This window comes from Marmota marmota, unplaced genomic scaffold, assembly GCF_001458135.2.
Source record: "Marmota marmota marmota unplaced genomic scaffold, marMar, whole genome shotgun sequence".
Taxonomy (NCBI): Eukaryota; Metazoa; Chordata; class Mammalia; order Rodentia; family Sciuridae; genus Marmota; species Marmota marmota.
This window is the reverse complement of record NW_026000051.1, coordinates 2,887,006-2,892,787: the sequence shown is the minus strand read 5'-3', so window position 1 is coordinate 2,892,787 and position 5,782 is coordinate 2,887,006.

The window sequence follows — 5,782 nt, the reverse complement described above, 5'->3', positions numbered from 1 at the left end:
GGAGGNNNNGTGGCTTGAGCGGGTGGGGCCTGAGCGCAACTAAGCTGGGCCCGCCCTGGGCCGGCTGCGGGGCTTTGGGCCAGAAGTTGCCTTCTCTGAGCCTCGGTTTCCTCCTCTGTGAAACAGGAATGCTGGGGATAATGACAGCCCCGCACTCCCCCAAAGAGTGAGCAGCCACTGGTGCTGGGAGCAAAGCAGCAGGCTGTGCAGGTGTCCCATCAATAAATAAAAGCGGAGGTCGCACGCCCCTGTGGACGTCCCACCCAGAGGCCTGCAGGTGCAGCTGCGTGTGAGAACAGGCTGTGGTTGGGCTGGGGACTCTCCCCTTCTGTCCCTTCCACCCCTCCTCCCAGCTTGCGTGGCGTGCCCCCTTGTCGCCCGGGAAGGACCCGCTCCCCTGAGGTCCCCCGCAGACAGGGTGGGAATGCGGCCAGTGGGCTGGGAGAGATTTCAGGAGGCCAGAAGCCTCTGCAGACTTGGCCTTGGAGGAGGGAGGCTGAAAGGCGAGGATCTCTCGCCCAGGGGCACAGTCCTCCCTGGGGTAATCAGTCGGGTAGGGTGTGTGTCCGTCCGTGGGTTGCGGGCTGGGAGTCCCCTTCACAGATCGGTCCACTGGTTATTGGCCCCACAGAACCGCTGCAGGGAAGCTCACGGTCTCATGGGCATCTTAGCCTCTGCCCGCAGCCCATTGGGAGAAGTGGGGCACAATGATCCCAGGACCCTCTCAGCCCCCTAGGCAGGTGAGCGACTCCAGTGGTCTCTTCAGCTGTCCAAGGGGAGCTGCTGCCTCCCTGCCCCTGATGTTCCGAAGATTCGGAGAAATAACAAGCACCAGGTCTGTGTAGCCCAAAGCTCCGCGATGTCTGCTAATGAGCAGGCTGCAGGGTGGGCCGCAGTGGGAGCCCAGGCCTGGGCCGGGCCTCCCCCGAACTAAGCCAAGCCCATGGGTCCTGCAGCCCCTGCAGGTGCGCTGCCCTTGCTTCCCAGCTGTGTGGGGGAACTTGACCTAGTTAGTGGTCCCCTGTAAAGGCATGGCTCCCAGTCCCTAGGGAGGCCTTGGAACCTGCTCTCTCCCCTCCCCGCCTGTGTCAGTGCAGAAGCAGGGGAACCCCTGGGAGGTCTGAGTGGCTCATTTATTGCAAGGACTTGGCTTGTGCCATCGAGGCACGGCTGGGCAAAATCTGAAGGTGGCCACTGGAAAGGGGGGGGGCTAGAAATGGCAGCTGACACTGCTGCCCACCAGCAGGATTTCTCCCCTCTGGCAGGGACGCCTCAGCCCTACTCCTAGGCCTTTCAAAGTCACTGCCTGAGTGTGGCCTACCCAGATGATCCAGAACAATCTCCATCCATGAAGCCCACTGATCATGAATTCTAATCACACCTCGAAACACCTTCTCTGCAACACGGAGACTGGGGTTGATTGGAGAACTGAGGACTGCAGGCTTGCCAAATTGTACAGGAAACTGACCATCACTCCGTCCTCCTCTCTGATGATTTCTAGATCCTTCCAGCTTCAACACTGAGTCAGTCAGTCTCAGCCTCTCGCCCCTGCTGGGGATTTGGTGAGGTCAGCAGCCCTCCCTGGCTCCCGGCCCTGCTGGGCTTGCTCCTGGCCCCTGGCCCTCCAGGAATGAATTCCCACCTGGACCTCAGCCTTGGCCCAGCTCCTTCCCCAGCTGTGTACCCCTGGCTTGTGAAATCTCCATTAACTGGCCTGGGGAAGGCCCCCGCGAACCAGCCTGGGACTGAACAAATGAGCAGCCTGCCTTGCGGCCCTCAGGGAGCTGCGAACGTCCTGGGGGAGCTGCAGGGCCCAGGACCAGGTTCCAGGTTGGCAGAGCAGGTCTGCCCAGAGTCTGTGTTGTCTTGGATTCCTGGCTGGGCTCCGGCTGGATCCCCTGGACAGGCCACAGCTCTGGGCTGCAGGAAACCGGCCCATGGTTGTTTGGTTTCGATTGCACAACCCTGGTGCAGGGGCCAGAGCAGACATCTGGTGTTTTGGCGGCCCAGCACCCACACCTCCCCTTCTGGCAAGAGCCCCCCAGTTGCCTCATGGGGAGCTCCCCCAAGTGTGCAGCCGGGGGTGGGGTGGGGGGAGGCTGTCAGTCCAGATGCCCCCGTCCTTCCTTGCCAAGGGCTGGGCCTGCAGCCCTGGCTTGGTCAAGGACTGTCCTTCCCTGGGAACAGAGCACATTCCTCATCCTGATGATCAGTCCCTGAGGTGGACACTAGGACCCCTCGCTCTGCTTGCTTCTCTTCCCCTCCTCTCTGAGCTCCCCACTGCCTGATGATAAACCTCTTTGCAGCTCAGGACCAACACAGCCCATTTCCTTGCACAGAAATCTGACTAGGGGGACACTGAATGTCAATCCTGGCTCCGCCCAGACTCTCTGTGTGGCCCTGGCCTCGCTTTCTCCATCTGTACATGTGAGCCCATCTCCAACACCACACCCCACGGCCCCATGGCTGCTCTTGGATCAGACAACAGACATGGCTGATGAGTCCACTGTTGAGGACCAGCTGGGGCCTTCTCTGCCCTGACCCTAGAGATTATGGGTGTGTTTGGTGGAGAGAGGAGCCCACAGCAGGACAATCTTATTTCCACCTCCTGCCATGGGCAGTAGGGTCCAAGGATCAACACACTGCCTTCCAAGGCCTCTGAAACCGCCCTCCTCTCTGTAAGCCATTGTGCTCAAACGTTGGCGATTCCATGAACGCTCTGCAGGTCTCCCTACACCAGCCCCCGCCCCATCTCTCTGTCACACACACAAACATGCACACTTTACAATCTCCAAAGGAGCCTTGGGACCAGCCTTCAGATGCCTCTCCTGACCCTAATGTGACAGTCCCTGAGAGCATAAAACAAATGAGCCTGCACACACAAGTTCAGTGGTGGGGCCACCCGGCTGCTGGTGAGCACCAGCTCATTTCAGCCCAGCGGACAGTTGAGAGTGTTTACGTGTTCGCCAAGCCCTGGCTCAGGGTTTTCCTCTTGGCATGCAGTTGGACTGCATTTCCCAGCGTCTCTTGCAGCCAGGAGTGGCCACATGACTGAGCCCTGGCCAATGGACTGGGAGCGGCTGTGGTGGGCCCCGCCCCCGCCCTTTTAGCCTGGTCCATAAACATCCTTCCAAGCTGGCCTCCAGTTCGCTCTCCCCTCCACCAGGGTATTGCAGAGGTGGAGAAGGCCCTGGAGAAGGACAGGGCCACAAAGCAAGGGCCCCAGAGTTGAGCAGGACCCGTCTCTCCTCCCCCCAGCCCACCGCAGACTGCAACGGGGATAGAAACTTATTTGGGGGCTGTTTGTCACATCGCTGTGACTCACCTGGCCCAGCGTCTGTATCGGATCCATCCAGGGAAGGAGCTTCTGTTTACAGGACTCCACCTCAGGGCCCCCTGGAGCTCGCAGGCTGCTCCACTACCTTTGGGCCGGAAGTCCTGAGCCAGGCCCACCCAAACGCAAGGCGTCTTCTCCAGGGCCCTGATTTATGGCAGGTCTGGGCCTCCCCTCACCCCCAGGGGATTTGGTGAGGTCAGCAGCCCTCCCAGGCCCCACGGCTTCCCTGTGCTCCTGGCCTTCTTCCATTCTTTGGCCTCCCCTTTATTTGGCCATTGTCGGGGGGTCCCAGAGTTCAGGGGTCAGCTGCATTTTTTTTCCCTCCCTGACAAATAGCTCCCTGAGGGCAGCAGGGCTGGCTCAATGCGAGGCTCCCCTGCCAGCAGACCAATGTCCACAGCGGCTGCAGAACTGCGCAGGCCCTGCGGCGAGGAAGGCCCTGACCTGGTGGTGCCCCAAGTCCCGCTTTCTTGGGACACCCGCTGTTTCCCCACAGGAGCACCAGCAAGGCTCCAGGAAGGTGGAGGCCAGGGCCTGGGCTGGGCTCCTCCCTCCCTCTGGCCTCATTTCCCAGCCTCCTGTGCTGCCTTTGGTGGAGGCTGAGGCGGCAGTCTCCCTGTGGAACCCCTGTCCCTCAGAGGGAGCCCGGCCTCCCACCATGAAATAATTAAACTGTTTCTAAGCTACCAGTTACCAGCCCCTTAGCCTTTGGTTATCTTCCCAACAATAATATGAAGAACCCGACTACGGCTGCGGCCTACAGGGCCCACGCTCGGCCTTCCCGACCTAGACTTCACCGGTCCCTCAGCCCGTCCTGGGCATGGCGGCCGACGTTACCCCATGCTACAGATGAGGAAGCTGAGGTTCAAGAGCCTCCTCCACAGGCTCCAGGAGCACACGGAAGGAGTGGTGCCATCAGCCAGGAAGCAAGGGGCACGGGGGCAGCCCGGGCTCCTGCTGCCATCCTGGGACAGAGAGCTGCTGGAGGGCCAGGAAGGTGAGGTCCCGCCGCCTCCCGCAGCCGGGATCCTGGGGCTCCCTCTCCCGCTCCCGCAGGCTCCCTGCCCTCTGCAGCCCCCCGCCTCCGGCTCGGCCCCCTCCCTCCCAGCTCCCAGCATCAAAAGCTGCTGCGGACTCTGCTGGGTTTCTCCTGAGCATAGCCAGCGAGCTCGGCTGCTCAGAGGTTGTGTGCTCACTTTGCAAAACAGCAGAAATTTATAGCCCAAGTAATTGATCCCGGTGCTTTTGCCTCCCTCCATCTCGCTGGGTCTCCTAATTCCCTTCTCCCTTCGCTTTTTTCTCAGCGCACCATCTGTAGTGTCAGAGAAAAGGAAGCCAAAAAGGGAGGGAGGGTTCTAGTCCCAGTTCTGCCAATTATGAGTCACATGAACCTCAGTTTCCCCAGAGGAGCTAATAATACCTGCTCACAGAGCACTCCACCTGCTGCCGGGGCGGGATGCCTCCACACAGCCGACCACTCTCTGCAGCCTTCCTATGAGGTGGGCGGTGGGACCGGGACCCACTTCTCTGGGCACTGGGGCCCACAGAGCTTGACTCATTCACCCAGAGTCACAGCTGGTAAACAGCAAAACCCAGGCCTGGGACCCCAAGTCCAGACCATTAGGTACACTGCCCCCACCGATTCCAGGACCAATAAGAAAAGAGGTGACACTTGCCCTGTCCGGACTGGCTGCCCTCAATTTCACTTCATCCTGGGTTGGCTGTGGGGATGCCACCGAGGTCACGGGGACAAGGGGAAGACTTTGCAAACCCCAGCATGCTGGGAAGGTAGAAGGAAAGGTCCCCACCATTTCTGTCACGGCTTAGTGCTGTCCCCTTCTTGCCATTAGCTGTGTGGACAGGGGTCTTCCATCAGTCAGGCCCCCACACCTGCCAGCTCCCTGGAAAGCCCATGGAACCTTCCAGAATGACCCACAAAACGATTCCCAAAAGCACCAGATGCACCAGCCCGGTACCTGATGGAGCCCTGCGGGCCTGGCTGGAACTCTCTAGGGAGCCCCCTCAGTGTTTTGCTGGTGACAATCCCAACCCTTCTGTTCAGTTCTGGGAGGAGGGTTCACAGGGGGCCACGGCTCGCCCGCTCGCTCTCCTCTCGGCCTAGCTCTGTCTCTGCCCCTGCACGGGCGCCCCTCCCTCTCCTGGCCTCCAGCCGCAGGTAGGACTTGCTTCCCGGGCCGAGGCCAAGGAGAGCTCCTCTCGGCTCGCTGTGCATCCAGGGGCTCAGTGTGCCGCGGCCCAGCCTCTCCCTTCCCTACCCCAACCCAGGGGCTGCGCCCGGAGGCTGGCCGCCGCTGGGGGCCGTGGGCACGTTCTGTCCCCCTTTTCGGGCGGGGACCCGGGCTCCAGCCCCGCGGCCGCCTGCTCGCGCCTGCCTGGCGGAGATCGAGAGGCCGGCGCAGGGCCTCGAGCCGCAGGCCGGCCCGC